At 45.5% G+C, this 18,574-nt stretch overlaps 2 protein-coding genes across 5 annotated transcripts in view; both read right to left on the reverse strand.

Annotated features, from left to right (window-relative positions):
• The window catches only part of Hk1 (hexokinase 1), a 111,066-nt gene extending 95,937 nt beyond the window's left edge, over positions 1 to 15,129 (reverse strand). Inside the window, exons 1-2 of one of the 4 annotated variants that reach the window (NM_010438.3) lie at positions 15,024 to 15,117; positions 232 to 277 (exon numbers count right to left, since the gene is read on the reverse strand). The gene's annotated coding sequence lies outside the window, so the exon portion shown is untranslated. Of the gene's footprint in view, positions 1 to 96; positions 278 to 15,023 lie in introns of all 4 variants that reach the window. The other 3 variants (XM_006513243.4, XM_006513244.3, XM_006513245.3) reach the window with 3 other exon arrangements.
• Positions 15,130 to 18,345: 3,216 nt separating this feature from the next.
• The window catches only part of Hkdc1 (hexokinase domain containing 1), a 40,575-nt gene continuing 40,346 nt past the window's right edge, over positions 18,346 to 18,574 (reverse strand). The window contains exon 18 of the mRNA NM_145419.1: positions 18,346 to 18,574. This exon is cut by the window's right edge and continues 557 nt beyond it. The gene's annotated coding sequence lies outside the window, so the exon portion shown is untranslated.

Consider the following 18,574-nt stretch of genomic DNA (forward strand, 5'->3'; position numbering starts at 1 on the left):
TACTGAACCCAGGAAGCTGCCTGAGGGTGAAAGGTCACGGGAACTTTTAAAACCCACTGTGGTGTACAGTGAGAGCCCAGGTCCCCGTGCACTTGCCTTAGGAGAACCTGAGTCACCTCTGACAGCCCTCACTTGAGTTCACTCCCATTTTCCCCAAAGGACAGCATTTGCCATCCTTGCTGGGTGACAGGATTCTTGATGGAAAAATACGTGGGATAGGGTGAGTTCTACCTTCTCAGGTGTCTGAGGAACGGTCTCTAGCTGGTGGGTTGGAGTCCTGAGAACAGAAAGAGACAGGAGAGTCAGGTTGAGGCACTCAATATCCCATGAATAGGAAAGCATCAGTCCTGGCTATCATGTGGGCCTTGCCCTTTGTCCCCTTTGGATCTTAATGTCCTTACATTCTGAGAGTAGACCATATAACATATCCACTATACCCGGATAGTCACCAGGAAGTCTGTCCTACTGGAGCCTCACAGAAATCTTGGATAAGAGAGTAGGGACAATGGTGATGATTATATTAGCCATGAAGGTGACAATAAGGGATGCCAGGGACTGCACTAAGGATGGCTTCTATGGCTGCCTGGAAGCTTCCCAATACCATGGGGACCCAAGGATCATTCTCCCATGGGAAAGCTGGAGCTCAAAGAAATCAATTCACCTGTTTATGGAAGAACTCAGTCCCTTCCTCTCTAATTCTTCCTTCTAAGGTTGAGCCTCCTTCTGAGGCTCAGAGCTGGTGAGAAGCTCAGAGCAAATAAAGACTGAGGTGTTATTTGTATTTGTCTGTAGCCCAGTTTGGTGCTTTGAATAATGTCCCTGATAGCCTCATGTATTTGAATGCTCAGTCACTGGGAGTGGCACTGTTTGAAAGGATTAGAAAGATTAGGTCGTGTGGCCTTTTTGGAGGAATTGTGTCACTGGGGGTGGGCTTAAGGTTTCAAAAGTGCAAGACAGGCCCAGGCTCTCTCTTCTCTCTCTCTCTCTCTCTCTCTCTCTCTCTCTCTCTCTCTCTCTCTCTCTCTCTCTCTCTCTCTCTCTCTCTCTCTCTCTCTCTCTCTCTCTCTCTCTCTCTCTCTCTCTCTCTCTCTCTCTCTCTCTCTCTCTTTCTCTCTCTCTCTCTCTCTCTCCCTCCCTCCCTCCCTCCTTCCCTCCCTCCCTTCCTCCCTTCCTTTCTTCCTCCCTTCCTCCCTTCCTCCCTCCTGCCTCTCTCTGTGCTTATGGATCAAGTTAGTGTCCTTGGCAACTTCTCCAGCACCATCCCTGTCTGCTGCCACCATACTCCCTGCTGTTAAGTCTCAAACCCTGGGACAAATGGCTTGAGTTGCCATGTTCTCCTAGTATCCCTCAGCCCCTACCTGTTACAGAGTATAGGTGGCACACCCCATTCCCTATCCATCCCCAAACTCCAGAGGTTGGGCTGCCCTTCCCCCCGGAGGCTCTTCTTTATATAAGCCAGCCATTTTAGCTACCAGCTCCTTTGGTACCTTTGCTCTTTTGGCTGATGCACCTGGTCCCTGTGTCTCCCTCTCCTTATTCCTCTCCCTCTTTCCACATGACCCAGCCCAGCCTGGTCATGCCCACTCTGGACCCTCCCAGATGTTCCTGCCTCTGCCTTTGATCTACAGTAAAACTTTCTCCACCACTATATCTAGGACAGTCATGTCCTTTCTGTTTTTATTTCTTTTTGCTTTCAATGATAATGGACTAAGCCTCAAACTGCAAACAAGCCCCCAGTTAAATGCTTTATTTTATAAGAGTTATCTTGGTCTCGTCTCTTCACAGCAATAGAGTGGTGACCAAGACAGAAGTTGGTACCAGGGAGTGGAGTATTGCTGTGACAGGCCTGACCATGCTGTTTGTTGGATGAATACAGAAGTCATTGAGACTTTGGACTAGAAAAGTAGCTGAACACTTTGTAAGGGGCAGGGCATTCTAGTAGGAACAAAACCAGTAGAGCATTGTGGGCCCAGCTCAAGAGGTTTCAGAGGGAAAGAATATTAATGGTCTTGTGATATTTTGGCCAAAGATGAAGATGCTTTTTGCCCTTGTCCTAAAAATCTACCTGAGGCAAAATTGAACCAGGCTGTGTGTGTGTGTGTGTGTGTGTGTGTGTGTGTGTGTGTGTGTTGGATGAATGGTATTGGCAGAGGAAATTTCAACACAGCCTAGTGTTGATTCTGTCATGTGGTTATCAGTGGTCACTATGAAAAGGAGCAAGGTGGACAAAAGAAAATACAAAGTGTCCGGTTTGAGGAGAAAAGGACCACCAGGAAATGTAATGGAGCCAAGTCCAGTGAGCAAGGAAATAAAGTTTAATGAAAAGCCCAATGGATGTAAATAGAATAAAGGGCGTGGTGACCTCAGGCAAGACCCCGCCCAGCTAACCTGTGAAAAGGAATTAGGGAAAGCTTAGGCAGTGAAGGAGACATCAATAGCAGAACACTGGCTGTAGTCTCCCCTCCCCCAGCCTGAAACCTGCTTGCTCAGGGGTGGAGCTTCCTGCTCATTTGTTCTGCCACGCCCACTGCTGGAACCTGCGGAGCCACACACGTGCACCTTTCTACTGGACCAGAGATTATTCGGCGGGAATCGGGTCCCCTCCCCCTTCCTTCATAACTAGTGTCGCAACAATAAAATTTGAGCCTTGATCAGAGTAACTGTCTTGGCTACATTTCTTTCTCTCGCCACCTAGCCCCTCTTCTCTTCCAGGTTTCTAAAATGCCTTTTTAGGCTAGAACCCAGGTTGTGGTCTGCTGGCCAGACACAACAATTGGCGCCCAACGTGGGGCTGAAAAACGGCAAAGGATTTTTGGAAGAGACGCTGCTGGTTCGGAGCTCCATAAAATAAAGGATAAAGGAAATTCATACCGGAGAAGGTATGGGCTAAGCTGAGACAGCGTTAAACCCGAGCGCTGGTTCACTTAGGTTCAGCAGTGAGGAGCTGGGTAACAGGCGGTAGGCCGTAGCTTCGGAGATTGCTTTCGGAGATTATTAACTGGGATTGCCCCAGTTAATAAAAAATGCATCATAAGGGAGGAAAATGTCCCAAAAAGCAGAGAGAAATTTCTCTCTGGGCCTTTTAGCAGGAGTACTCTGTTCCCTTTTGTGTCTTGTCTAATGTCCGGTGCACCAATCTGTTCTCGTGTTCAATTCATGTATGTTCGTGTCCAGTCTGTATGAATGAATGTTCTATGTTTTATGTTGGATAATAAAGATGGTATAAAAAACTTTATCTGCAAAGCCGAGAGCTGCCACGTGTTTCAGCCAGGAATCAGACACATGGCGGGAGGGCCCCTGCTGGAAAAACTGTTTGTTTTAAAAAATAAGGGCGAGTGCACAGCCTCTAAGTTTCAGAGTAAAAAAGCTAATAAATGGTTTGTGACTAATGTGTTTGACAATGGTAAAGTTTTTTTTTTAATTCTATGATTGTAGCCACAAAAATTATTATTCTCTGATTGGTCTAAATGTAACTGCTTCATTTGGTTCTTTTTTATTGGTAATGTGCTCTGAGTGTTTTCACAATCAGCTCATAAGTTGTTGGTTAAGATTAATAATTGTTACATTGCTACAGATGGTTAGTGTTAAATTTGATAACTCAAGTTTAGAGTCCTTCCGACACGTGGCATAAAGCAGGCCAAGAGGCTGGGTCTCTAAAGATATTTCTAGTTTAGGTAATAATTAATGTGGTTCGTATCCTAAATAGTAAAATTTAAGATAAGATTTAAAGCAATGTCTTTTTATTAAAACATTAAAGCTTGCTTTAATAGGTATTCATAGATATTAATTGACATCCAAACTTCGTAATATGATAGTAATGCTTATAATATTGATTTTAAAGATAATAAATTGTTTTAAACTTGGGTTTTGCTTTCCCAAGGGTATAGGTATTATCCTAATCTTGCACAAAAAACTTAAAAATTATGGTTAAAACTGCCATTGTTCCATTGACTGCAGCTTGCAGTTTGATTTCAAATTTAAGATCTTTAATTCACCTGTATACTGTAATTAAGATAATTACAAGAGTAATCATCTTATAAGAGCGCTCATACAGCTCACTTCATACAAAACTGTGACAAAGTTATCTAGTTATGTTTGTCTTTATGAATAAATTAGACAAACAGTTTGGTTATAGTTGCTGCCTGACAGGAAACTGCAGTACGGGCAATTTTTTCACAACACTAAAGTTGTAAAGAACGTTTTAACTGTAAGTCATCTTAAGAAAGAGTATCAAAAATTAGAGGCATAGACGGTTAAATTGTTCCTCTAAAATCGGTCCTTATTACAGGAGGGCCAAGATGCTCAGATTAAAAAGTATTTTACGTTTGAGTCAATACATGGCTCTGGGCAGCCCCAGAGCGGCTTGTGGCCTTTCTTTTGTTTTGCAAACAGTGCCTGAGAAAGTTTTTTCCCTGTGTTCAAGAGAATTTCTTTTTAACAGTGTTGCAGATCTATTCAGATGTTTAAAATAATGCTTAAATTCAAAGAGTTTTGCTTCTAGTGAACTGTAATCACTAGAAAATTCTGCCTCTAGGTATGGCTAATGTAACTTTACATTATGTAAGAAAAATTTTTATTGTTTCTGCTTCTATACAAGAAGCCAAGAGTTTTAATCTTTCAGTGTATATTGTTTCCTAAGTGAAAAGTATTTTATTAACTAATGCTTCTTAAAGTTTACCTTAAATCCTTGCTCTCACCCAAAAGATTCAGAGACAATATCCTTTTATTACTTAGGGTTTTAGTTTACTACAAAAGTTTCTACAAAAAATAAAGAAAGCTTTTATAATTGTTATTAATTGGTAATTAAAAATTGGTTGTGCCCAAAACAATTCTTTGGCCAGAAAAAACATTATTGTAAAGTCATTTTTCTCATCCTCCCAGCCGATCGTTGGCCCACGTGGGCCCAACTAGCTTCTGTGGGGCGAAGTCTTAAGACACACAGTTTCCCCTGTTCCAGCACAGATGATCTAGTTGTGTGCTGTAGATGGTGTTTTAAAATACTGAACAATCAAACCTTAATTTGTATATTAATAATCAATGCCATATCTCTGAGCTCGCAATTGCTTAAATTGTTCATCCCTCAGATACTATTAATTCTCAAATTTACAATTGCTTATGCATATTTCTAGTTAATAAATAAATAAATTATGCACATGTGACTCTTAATAACTTTGCAAGCCTTCTAGTTACAACTGCTCCTTAAGAAAATTGATTAAAAGTGCAATTAGTCACTGCCCCTTTACAGCCAAGTATTTAAAATATTTTGTCAACTAGTTATTAATTCAAAAGTTTAGGTATTGTGAAATTTTAAAACTTTAACTTCTTAAAAGACAAAAAAGAAAGAAATTGTATCCCCGTGCATACTATTTAGTGCATTCCCATGCACACTATTTAAGTCTTGCCTTTATTTTCAAAATTTAATATTTTAATGTCATAGAGTTTAATAAATGCTTTATAGTATCTTAAAGGGATCTACTTATTGGCTTATAGATTGATCCTAAAACAGCTACCTTATTAGAAAAGGGAAAAACAGGTTTTCTCCACAGAACGCTGCAGAAGCATATTAGTAAATTCGTGTGACGAGCTGGTAGGTAAGTTGACTCATGTCCTGATTGAATTGACTAAAAAACTAAATTAAATTCATGTTTTAGATCCATCCTTACTTGTCATTTTTTCCAGTTTAGACTAGCTTCTAGCCTTTTAACTTTATGGCAATAGTACATCAGAGACTGTATATTCAGACTTAGTAAATTAGTCATTTAATAGAGTCATAATGATTTTTCTCTTTTCTTCAGTGTGACCTGTCATTCTAACTCAATCTTAGACTGGTCTAATATTCAGTCCAATGTTAGAGATTCCTATATTCTAAATTACCTAGCAAAGTTAATTCAGAGCACATCCCCCACTTCCCCTAGATCCCTAACCTCAGAAGGATTGCTAGCCTTACAGCTAGTGGAAAAAGCTATTAAAGAGCAATTGGTCACTTAATACATTGGTATTTCCCCCTCAGGCCAGCTTTTTCTTTTTTAAAATTTTGTTAATAAAAGGGAGGAAATGTAGTCTCCCCTCCCCCAGCCTGAAACCTGCTTGCTCAGGGGTGGAGCTTCCTGCTCATTCGTTCTGCCACGCCCACTGCTGGAACCTGCGGAGCTACACACGTGCACCTTTCTACTGGACCAGAGATTATTCGGCGGGAATCGGGTCCCCTCCCCCTTCCTTCATAACTAGTGTTGCAACAATAAAATTTGAGCCTTGATCAGAGTAACTGTCTTGGCTACATTTCTTTCTCTCGCCACCTAGCCCCTCTTCTCTTCCAAGTTTCTAAAATGCCTTTCCAGGCTAGAACCCAGGTTGTGGTCTGCTGGCCAGACACAACAACTGGCGAAGATGAAATAGAACAAGAGGTCCAGGTTCCAGCCCCAGCAAGCAGCAGAACTTGGCAGCTTTGCCCATGTGATTCTGACTTTAGAGTCAAAGACAAGAAAGGGTCACAGAATCTCCCCCCAAGAGCAAGGAGAATCCCTGGAGGCCAGTCATGTGTCAGGAGAGTCTCTATATGGAGACCCAGAGAGGCCATTGCGGGAAGCTGTCAAGGTGAAGCCTGGGTCGCCTTGGAGATCCCAAGATGTTGGAGATGCCAGAGTCAGGAGATACCTGCCAACAAAATCTGCTAACGGAGTGAAAATAGCCCAAGACAGAGAAGTAGTCTAGTCAACGAAGCTGAAAGTGCTTTAACGTCCAACATGGAGACACAGAGTTTGAAGTTTGCCAGCTGCGTTTTTTCGGTCCGTGCTTCTCCCTTTCCTCCCTTTCAGAATGGTAATGTGTATTCTGTGCCACTGTATGTCGGAAGTACGTGCTCTGCTTTTTTATTTTGATTTTACTGGGGATGACAGTTAAGAGATCACCATGAGTCTCGGGAAAGACTTTGAACTTGGAGCTTTCCAACCTGGTTGAGACTGTGATAGACTAGAGAGACTTTTAAAGTTAGACTGAATGCATTTTTCATTGTGTTATGGCTACAAGCCTATGGGGGCCAGGGAGCGGAATATGCTGGTTTGAATGAGAGCAGACCCCAGAGGCTCATATAGTTGAATGCTTGGTCACCAGGGAGTGATGCTATTTGAAAGGATTAGAAGGATTAGGAGTTGTGACCTTATTGGAGAAAAGATGTCACTGGGGGTGTCTTAGAGATTTCAAAAGCCCATGCCAGGCCCAAGTACTTGCTCTCTCTCTCTCTCTCTCTCTCTCTCTCTCTCTCTCTTTCAGATCAGGATGTAATGCTCTCGGCTCATTCTCTAGCACCATGCCTGCACGCTGCCATGCCTTCTGCCATGCTAATAATGGACTTATACCTGAAAATGTAAGCCGACCCCAATTAAATGTTTTCTTTTATAAGTGTTTCCTTGGTCATGGTGTCTCTTCACTGCACTGTATCAGTGACAAGACAATCAGTGTGGCCCTGAACTCACTTATGCCATCAGGATGACCTTGAACTTAGGTTCCCCCCGCCCCCCCCCCCCCGCCTCTACCTCCTATGTGCTGGACAACAAACATACGAGGGCTTTGTGCATGGAGGCAAGCACTCTACCAATCAAGCCACGTCCCCAGCTACCAAAGCACGGAATGTTCAGGTTTGGGCTGGGAGGTGGCTAAGTGGGTAGAGCAGTTATCACATAAGCGTTAGGACCAGGTTGGGATCCCTAGAGCCCATGTAAAAGACCCACACAATAGTGACCGTCTCCCATCACAGTGTTTCCACAGAGGGATGGAAATCAAGATATGAGAAGACCCAGAAGTCCCTGGGCCACCTGGCCTGCAGTACACAGTGACAAAGGAGATAGAAGATGGGGGCTAAGATTGTCCTCTGTCCCCCATGGCCTGGACATGTGTGACCCCCATTTGCACCACTCACACAAAGATTTTTTTTTAAGTGTCCATGTTAATGGACACAATGGAGCCTGTGAAGCCGTGGTCAGGAAGAGAGCACTCAGGGCGTCAGGAGAACTAGGTGTGCTAGAGAGTGCTTCAGACCCCTCCTTCCCGAATCTGTCTTGCTCTCCCCTGCTCAGTGGGGATAAGGGCTATTGTTATCTCATTCTGTTCTACACTGGTCTGGGGGTGACCCTGTTCTTCCCCCAGCCACCCTACTTCTCTGCTTTTTTTTTTTTTTTTTTTTCGAGACAAGGTTTCTCTGTGTAGTCCTAGCTGCCCTGGAACTCACTCTGTAGACCAGGCTGGCCTCGAACTCAGAAATCCGCCTGCCTCTGCCTCCCAAGTGCTGGGATTAAAGGTATGCGCCACCACACCTGGCTGTTCTCTGCTTTTCTAAAGTCAAGTTTTCATAAAGCTTACAGCCTGAAAGAGAGATGCTAAGAAATCCCACAAGTCACAGGGACCAGCTGCAAGTGGCAGCTGTCCTGAAGAGACTAGGGACCCCCAAGCTAATCCTGCAAGGCTTCCTGGAGGAGGCAGCTGGAACTGGGCCAGAGTTTTCCTCAGAGGCCTTTCTTTGAGCAGGGGCCAGGTGAGCCTTGATTCAAAACAAAACAAAACAAAACAAAACAAAACAAAACAAAAAAACAAAAGGCAAAATATATTCTCTTCTGACCTGCACAGATACTGCACACATGTGGTATATAGACATATTTGAAGGCAAAATACCCAAACACATAAAAATTTTCTAAAAATCTTAAAAAATAGTTCTCAGATGGTCTAGTCGGCCATCACTGGAAAGAGAGGCCCATTGGACTTGCAAACTTTATATGCCCCAGTACAGGGGAATGCCAGGGCCAAAAAGTGGGAGTGGGTGGGTAGAGGAGTGGGGGAGGGGTATGGGGGACTTTTGGGATAGCATTGGAAATGTAAATGAGGAAAATACCTAATAAAAATATATTTTTTTTAAAAGTCAGTGCCTGAAGTGAAAAAAAAAATAGTTCTCTCTAGGGCTGGCAAAATGGCTCAGTAGATAAGGAGCTCAGAACGCACACGGTGGAAAGAGAGGATGTATTCAAATTGTCTTCTGACCCCTACATCTGCAGAGCAGACACAGAACATAAACAATAGAATATAATAAAGAGATGTCAGGATAGCATGCAAGTGTAAGTCAAGGAAATGTCTTTTCAAGACCAAGACAAGGTCTCTCTGTGTAGCCCTGGCTGTCCTGGAACTCACTATGTAGACCACTGGCCTTGAACTCAGAAAGGTCTGCCTACCTCTGACTCTCTCCAGTGCTGGAATCAGAACCTGGCCTTAAGGAGAGTTTGTAAACTGAATTTTCTTTGGCATTTGTGTGTGTGTGTGTGTGTGTGTGTGTGTGTGTGTGTGTGTGTGTGTGTATGTGTGTATACACGTGAACACACTTGCGCATAGTGCACACGTGAAAGTCAAAAGACAACTTGTGGGAGTGGGCTCCAGGGATCAAACTCAGGTCGTCAGGCTTGGCTGCAAGCACGCTTACCCACGTGGCCATCTCACTGGACCTGCCTGGATGTCGTCTGAGACATGAGCCCGAGGTGGAGAGACGAGTATCTCATATCAGAGAGAGCCTGCCTGCAGCTCTGTAAGAATCCCAGGGCAGGCCTCCCTCTCAGCGTCACCATCCCAGCAGCAGCTCCTGTGGGGACTCTCTGGGTGCCACCCTCCGGAGGAGATGCCACCCCCTAAGGCAACAGTTCTCAACCTTCCTAAGGCTGCGGCCCTTTAATACAGGTCGTGGTGACCCCCAACCATAAAATCGTTTTCATGGCTACTTCATAACTGTCATTTTGCTACTGTTAAGGACCATCATGTAAATACCTGCAGGGTATCTGATATGCAACTCCTGAAGAGGCCTCGAGACCCACAGGTTGAGAACCACTGACTTTAGTGTCCCTGACACAGCCCTGGCCAGAGGCAGACCTCAGAACTTACTATGAAATGCTGCCTGGAGACTTCTCAAATCAAGATGGTGTCTGGAAAGTCCAGTAGGAACCCCTCTTCCAAAGCCGTAGTCACGGCTTCTTCCACGTTCTTGCTGTTGCCAAAAGTTGACCACCTGGTCTCAGAGCTTCACTGAGCGCCAGACAGAGCCCTCCTCTCCCCAGGTCCTCGACCACTCAAGCCAAATCTGCTTTGCTTTCACCCAAACGAAGCAAACCCAAAATCTCCCATCCTACCTCAAGTCATTGAATCCAAGCACTTCACAGAGGAAGCAAAAAGACTTCCAAATCTCACTCTTAACAGAAATGCCAGCTATGTGCTCCCACAGGCGTCCAGCCCTGGAGGCCAAGGGCCGCTGGGCTGTCTCACTGGTTTCCCAGCTGATCTACAATTCAATTCTCTTTTGTGCACAATCCCAGACACTGTCTAACAGTTCAGATCCAAGCTTTCATCCCAGGGCAGTCCAGCGCCTTAGCCTCAGGCACTCCCTGAGCTCAGAAGCACACGCAGAGACCGAGGACAGAGCAGAATCAAGGCCAGAGACCGACTACGTCGCTTCATTGGTCTTGGACAGAGAAGGCGGATTTCTGATCTGTTTTAGCATCAGTTGCGTTCCGGCTCTGGAGGGAAAGGCTGTGAGAAGTCAGAAGATGGCCAGATCAGAGCCACAGGGCCCTCACAGAATTTCAAACAAAGCAGATTAAAGGCAGAACATTCAAGGCAGCCGTTATGTGAGTGACGGGTGTTCTGGGTGTGAGACTGGCAGTTGGATCCAAGAAGATGCTGAGTCTGACCTGGGGCGTGAATGAATGACCTGTTGGCTTCCCGGGGAACTGTCCTTTGTCCTCTGCTTCAAGCCCATGCCAGGCTCACCCCAGAGTGCCCACTATTCCTCTCTACAGTTACTATAACGTAGATGATTTTCATCAGTACTGAGGTACCTAGAAACCAGGGTTATGTCTCTACTTATAAGGGGTTATATAAAATGCAAAAAAAAAAAAAAAAATTAGCACGCATCCTAATGGTTAGCCATGCTGTTCTGTTAAGAAAAGTAGAAGTTTTAAAAACTTTTTAAAAATTCACTTTAAAGCTGCACTTTACATCCCAGTATCAGTCCCCCTCTTCCTCCCAGTGCCCCCTTACATAGGTCCTCCCCTCATCCCTCCTCCCCTCCTCATCTGAGAAAGGGGAGTCCCCTCTAGGTATTACCCCACCCTGGCACATCAAGTCACTGCAGGGCTAGGCACATCCTCTCCCACTGAGGCCAGGCAAGGCAGCCCAGTTCGGGGAACGAATCCACAGGCAAGCACAGAGGCAGGGTCAGTGCTCACAACGGTTGTTGGGGGACCAAGCTGCACATCTGCTACACATGTGCAGGTGTGTGTGTGTGTGGGGTGTGATAGTAAGGCTTATTGTCAAGCCAAGGACAATGTGTAAAATAAAGTCCCCTCTCTGTGTACCAACTGCACCCCACAAAATAGTCTTTTCTGTAGGTAAAAGACATGGAGGTAGATTGAAATTTTGCTTCTGGGCTGGGGGGGGGGTATCCTCTGCTCAGTAGACAGTAATGGTCTAGCATCATCCCCACCATGAATTAACTCTGCATCTCTGTAAGAAGGGCCCAAGACAATTGCTGCCCGCCCCTTTACTGTTGAGAGAACCTCCAGGCTTCAAGACCAACACAGGTGTCAGTGGGTTCTAAGCACAACGAGGCTCTGGTAAGCAAGGAGCTGAGAAAGCTAGTGGGCTCGCAGAGCCTAGCTCACTCACTCACCAGCCCCTCGGAGTGGGCAGCCTCGACACTGATATACGCTCCCATGGCTACTGATTCCAAACACACTGAAGGCCAACTCCTAAAAGCCTGCCCAGGGGTCCCGAGGCTTGTCCCAGTTGGCTTTGTATCACTGTGATAGACACTATGACCTAAAGTGACTTGGGGTGAGGAGGCAAAGGCTTATCTGGCTTACATTCAGGACACCGTCCGTCACCACCCCAATCGAGGGAAGTCAGCAGGAAGTCAAGGCGGGAACTGAAGAGACCTCAGAAGGATGCTGCATCCTGGCTTGCTCCTCAGGGCTTGCTCGACTGGCATTCTTATACAACCAAAGACCACCAGCCCAGGGGTGGCACTGCCCACAATGAGCTGGGTCCTCACGTCAATCGTTAATCAAGACAACATCCTGAGGACCTGCCTACCAGCCCACCCGATAGAAGCAGATTCTCAGTTGAAGGTTCTTCCTCCCACATGGCTCTAATTCACGCCCAGTAGACCAGGCTGGGTGGGTTGACCAGAGGGCTTCCCTAAGGACTTGGGTGCCCAGGACTCTGCTTTCAAGGTTACCTCCTTTCTCATTTCATCAGAATGACTCAGACTAAAGTGGCCCCAACCCAGAACATTCCAGGATACAGCAGTGGGTGACCCGTGGGTGAAAAGCTTACAGGACAAAAGTCACCAGACGTCCGAGGAAGAAAGCTACCCGAAAAGAATGTCAACAAACTGGGAAATGTGACTTCCAGCACAAACAGCACAGGAGACCAACCGAGGGTGTCAAAGAGGGATGGCAGAGACACTGGACAGAGCGGGGGGTGGGGGGAAGGTATATATGCAAAGTAAGAGCTGAAGTCAGAGGAAGAACTAGAAATACATAAAATAGGTCACGGAGAACTAATAAAAACGTGAAATTGTTCATTGAAAAATAATAAAAACACGGAACCATATTTTGGTAAGGTTTACTTTCTTTGTTAGAATATGAAAATACAGAATAATAAAATAGACTTCAAATTTTAATTTCTTTTTAAATCTCTCTCTCTCTCTCTCTCTCTCTCTCTCTCTCTCTCTCTGAGACAGAGTCTCAGGTCGCCCAGGCTGGTGTCAAACTCACTCTTTACCTGAGGCTGGCTTTGAACACCTGAGTCCCCTGACTCCGTTTTCCATGTGCTGAGATACAGATGTGAACCACTACCCTTGGCTTCAGAAACTGGTTTTTTTTTTTTCTTTAAAAGATTCTGTTTACAGGACCACTGTGCTCATGAACTCCTGGTTTGAATGAATAGGATCAAAATATACTGGATGAAATTTTTAAAGAATTATTAATATTGTAAAAGATAAAGTTTAGACTACAGAAGATCAAACCTGGGATAGATAGATAACCACTGGTTAGATTTAAGACCGGGGCAGAGGCTGCTTAGCTGGGAGATTCTACTGCCCCCCTAGTAAGTGGACAGGAAGGCAAGATAAATACACGAATTTAACGTTCAACAGCAGGGAAGGCAGAAGCAGAAGATCCAGCATCAGGATGGTAAGAGCGTCAGGAAGACACGAAGACGGAGGTTGAAGCTATTTGAATAAAATAGCATACATTCCTCACAGCCTGCAGAAATGAAAAGCCCTGGCCACTAGCGAGAGGTCTAGTGGGAAATGTCTTACATTATGAACTATCATAGACAAAGAGGAACTTCTAAATGTCTCTAGGAGCGAGAGCCACAGTAGGGTCAGTGGCACCTGTGCCTTCATCGTCAATAGCAACCACAGACTTCTTTTAAATTTTGTTTTTATGTTAAAGGGGTGGGTAGCACGCGTCCCCTCGTGCGTGTGGAGGTCAGAGGACAACTTTTGGGAGTCAGTTCTCTTCTCCCATGTTCAGGTTGCCAAGCTTAGCCACAAGTGCCTTAACCCACTGAGCCATCACACTGGCCCAGAAGCTATAGAGATATTTTTATTGAGATTGTTGTAAATGTCTCAAAATGAGGTTTATACCCAGGAGGGCTTCAACATTATGATTACTATTTGGTTCTGTTGGTGCTTGTTATATAATGAATTAATACTTATATGTATGACTGTTACCACTTCCTCCTTTTGGGCAGGTATAGTAGGGGTTTGAGACAGACATTCACTATGTAGTCTAGGCTAGCCTTACTATGTAGTCTAGGCTAGACTCTCTATGTGGCCCAGACGAATCTTGAACTTGTGGCCCTTGCCTCAGCCTCGCAAGTATTAGAATTACAGGCATGCCTCCTCAGTCTTAGCGCTACTTAAGAGCCATTTTATAACACCCTCAGTAATCCTATGCATTTCATACCCTTAACACTTTTCTCAGACAAGATACATTTCAGGCCCTTACCCCCAATGGCCCATGGTGTACATGAGCACAGGAACACACACTCCTAGGATCTAAAGGAAGGAAGCTACAGTCTGCCGCCACTTGGTCCTTCTTTCCTCTGTTGCCTTATAGATACAAACTTACCTTTCTCTTTCCTGTGAACTCTAACACGTGGGCACAATGGGCAGCATATTACCTTGAGTCTCCGCACCAATTGAGCCATCACCTAATAGAGGACCTACTGTGTGTGTAAAGCTTGGGTCTCACCAGGTGAGACAGATGAATGGAGAGAGTCAGTCAGAAGCAGTGAGTTCATTCACTTGAGAGGCTCCCTTCACGTATCGGTTTCTTCAGAGAACGAGGGCTGCCCACTGCCCACTGACCACCGCCCACTGCCCACTGCCAGAGCTGGCTCTGGTGACCACCAGGAGCACGGAGGAGGAGGAGAACCCAGTCCTCATTCCCAATGAGATCCCCTCTTGCCCGTGGCCAGAAGCAAATTGTTTCTGAACGGGACAATGAATCAGGCCACGTGTTCTGGAAAAGCAGGGATGGAGAAACCTACTTCTCACATTTTTACCTATCAGCTCACTCTATAAGAGGCACCAAGAAAAAGGAAGTACAGGGCTCTAAAATGTAGAAAAGAACACTCTTTTCTTTGATTGCTGAGACTGAACCTCATTACATAGTCCAGGCTGGCCTCAAATTCACAGAGATCTACCTACTTCTGGCTCCACAAGGCCAAGGCTGTTTTCATTGTATATGGAATGGGATTAAATGTATTGAGGCTGGTTTTTAACTCATTTATAACCAAAAATGACCTGAATTCTCCTCCCGAGGGCCGGAATTTGAGGATCAGTAGCGCCATTCTGAGTTTATGCAGTGCTAGGGACCAAACCCACACCTTTGACCATGCTAGGCAGGTTCTCTACCAATGGAGCTCCATCCACAGCTTATTGTCTAAAGAAGACAGACTATGAGCTTCCCCCGAAGACACTTTACCTTGATGTAGTTACTGGTCTAACCTAGCAAGCCTTGAGAAGAGGGGGGCCCTCCATGGTCCCAGGTGTTTCAGGGACTCCTGCAGTCACAGAATGGATGTTTGCCCTCTCTGGAGTTCCTGTTCTGCCTCAAACTCTATGATGTCATCAACTGGTTACAGTGGCTAAAGGGACCTAGATACCTAGGGACTCCTTTTCAGAGCTAGGCAAGAAGGTTGGATAACCTCCTCAAACCTGCTTACACATGCTGAGAGACCACGGTGGTACAGCAGGCTAAACCTGTGAGCCAGATCATCTATCCCAAAAGGATGCTGCAGACTCAGAGGGAAGTGGGATAGAGAGCTGAGGATGTGGTACCCAGGAAGAACTGAGGAGAGGTTACAAGAACAGCCAGGTTCCCAGCTAATTAAGATGAAACCTAGTGGGCTGGGGAGCTGGCTCAGCAGTTAGAGCACTGGCTGCTCTTCCAGAGGACACAGGTTAATTCCCAGCAACCACACGGTGGTTCACAGCTGTCTGTAACTCCTACACTGGGGGATCCTACTCTATCACATGTGCAGGTAAAACACCAATGTATGTAAAATAAAAATAAATAAATAAATTGGAAAAAAAAAGATAAAACCTAGTGAGATTTCTTCAGGGCCCAGTAAGGTTGGGAGAAGAACCATCAGGAGGCAAACACAATTCCAGGGCAACCTTGACTGTCTCAAAAAGACTTACAGGAAGTGCCCATGAGGGAGCTCAGCCGTTAGGCGTGCTCACCACCGAGTTGACTCTGAGTTCAATCCCAGAACCCACGTGGTAGAAGAGAGAACTGATTCCAGAAAGATGGAATCATCTTTCAGCCTATACACACACACACACACACACACACACACACACACACACACACACACACGCATACATGTGCATACATGTGCATATATGTGCACACATGAAAACTTAGAAACCCAAGGAAGGGGCTAGAAAGATAGCTCTGGTTAAGAGCAGTGCTGCTCCTGCATAGGACACAGATTTCATTCCCAGGACCCACATGGCAGCTCACAACCATCTGTAAGTCCGGATTCAGGGGATCTGATGCTCTCTTTTGGCCTTGTGGGCACCAGGCATGCACACAGGGCACAGACACACATGTGGGCAAAACATTCATACACACAAAATAAAATTTTTGAAAGGAGGAAAGGAAATAGTGGGGAAAGGAAGAGATTTTCCCCCCAAAGAAACATTATAAATACAAAATACAAAAATAAATTTAACAAGTCCTATAACACTTCTCCAGAGAGGCATAGCTTTAAACCACAGAAAAGGTTGATGGTGCCATCTAGGACCTGTTTACAGAACTACATGTTCACTGACTGGTCCAGAAAGCATTGCAGAGGCCCCTTCAGCTCCCTCATCTGTTCCTAGCCCCCTCTCTGGGACCTGTCTCTCTGGTTCTGTCTGCCACCACAGACTGCCTCAGCATGTGACCACCCCTGGCACAGGGAGCCATCCTCTCAGGAAGGGGCACCCAGTGACAACATGGGGTTGAAGCAGTGTGTCAAACAGTCAAATCAACCTGGACCATGCAATAGTCTTCTCACTCTGTTTCTCACGAGAATGAGCTGTCATTTTCTCACCGCACCCCCACCCCAGGAAAACTTCTTAGAAAGCTCCACTTTAAAAGCCATATTCCTCCTCAGTAAATATTTAAACAAGGTTATATGGTCCTGGGTTTCTTCTGACAATTAAAAAAAAAGATACATCTAGACTGTTGGTGGTGGCACCTTGAATCTCAGCACTTGAGAGGCAGAGGCAGGCAGATCTCTGTGAGTTCGAGGTCAGCTTGGTTTACAGAGTAAGTTCCAGGATAGCCAGGACTACACAGAAAACATGTCTCAAGAAAGAATTAATTAAAAAAAAAAAAAAGATATGTCTGGCAACAAGCTTACAATCTCCCAAACCAGATAAGGAGTCCACAGAGTCAGGGGACAGGACAGAAAGCACGGGCATTTCAGTGACAAGTTGGGAGTGAAGGGAAAGACATGGCTCCTGGAGAGAAAGTAAGGGACACATCTGCTCCAGGCTATTTTGGTAGGTAGGATTAGGGAATACCGGTGGACCGGAGGACCCTGCTCCATGGAGAAAGAGAGGCAGAGGAGGAGAAAGGACTCTGGGGCTATGGAGATAGGAAAGTGCTGTCTCCTAACATTTGGGCTGAGTCGCAGCCACAGATAAGGATACCTGCCTGGTGTGATTGGTGTGCCTGCAATTCTATTGGTGGGAGGAGGAGCCAGGAGGATGCCAGGGACTTGCTGGACAGCCAGCCTAGCCTAACCAGTGGGCCCCAGATCCCACTGATGGACCCTAAGGAGATGGAAGGCATTTCTGAGGGCGACATAGAGCTTATCCCTTGGTCTCCATGCACATGTGCATACTCACCATGTAAGACCCCAACTCAATGTGTTTCTTAGACGCCTAGAAACGAAGCCCAGCATGGAGTTCTTTGTTCTTTTGCCTTCATCGTGAGAGATGAGCTGTAATCCACCATCCCCATTTTTATGATGTTTACTCAGCTTCCCCATTCTTTGCGGTCCTATCCTCCCCTCACTTTGCAGTTTATTCTTTAAAAACCCTTGACTGCAACTGCTGGGGGTTGATCTCCTCTGCCCCTGTGCGGGTTACGAGCTCGGCCTCAGCATGCTGATTTCTGAATAAACTTCATGCGATATTGCACCAAGAATAGTTTCTCTCGAGTTATTGGGGCATCGGCTCATCCCGGGACTTGAGCGAGGGTCTCCCCGAAATGGGGGTCTTTCAACACACACATACACATGAATACACACACCTATATGTGTTCATACACAAATACACACATGTACACATCCACATATGTACACACACATACACACATGCCTATCCCTGAATACACATCTACATGTGCGCACACACAAATAAACATATGAACATATATCTACATGCATGCATACATGCCTATCCATGAATACACATCTACATGTGCACACACATAAATAAACACATGAACACATATCTGCATGTGTGCACATATGTACACACACCTGCACATGGACATATTTGTATGCACACGCATACAACTCCAGGCTGACACCAGTCCAAGAGCAAGCACTTGGTCACAGGTCACATGGTCACTACTCAGTCTTGGGAAGTCCCTCCCTTCAATCAGGTGAAATTTGGATAATTAGTCCCATAGATCTTCTTCTGTGGGCAGGGAGTCTGGACTGGACTCTACAATCCCTTATTCTCCTGTGATGGGACATGGAGATGCTAACAAGCCTCTCAGGAGAAAGCTTAATACCTCAAGGTTCCTGGAAACTCAAGTTTCTTTTATTCATGGACAATATTTGTATACCTAACAGTCCTTGAAAGAAATGCAGAAAACAGCGACACCTACTGTGTCACATGAATGATAAACAGTACCTGGGATGGTGTCCCGCCCCATGATACAAACATGGGGGGGTGACACCCCAGATGCTCACAGAGCGCCCTGAGTGGGTGAGATTCCTCCTGGCTCCAGGGCAGTGGGCTCCTCCA

The sequence above is a fragment of the Mus musculus genome, chromosome 10, assembly GCF_000001635.26.
Source record: "Mus musculus strain C57BL/6J chromosome 10, GRCm38.p6 C57BL/6J".
NCBI lineage: Eukaryota > Metazoa > Chordata > Mammalia > Rodentia > Muridae > Mus > Mus musculus.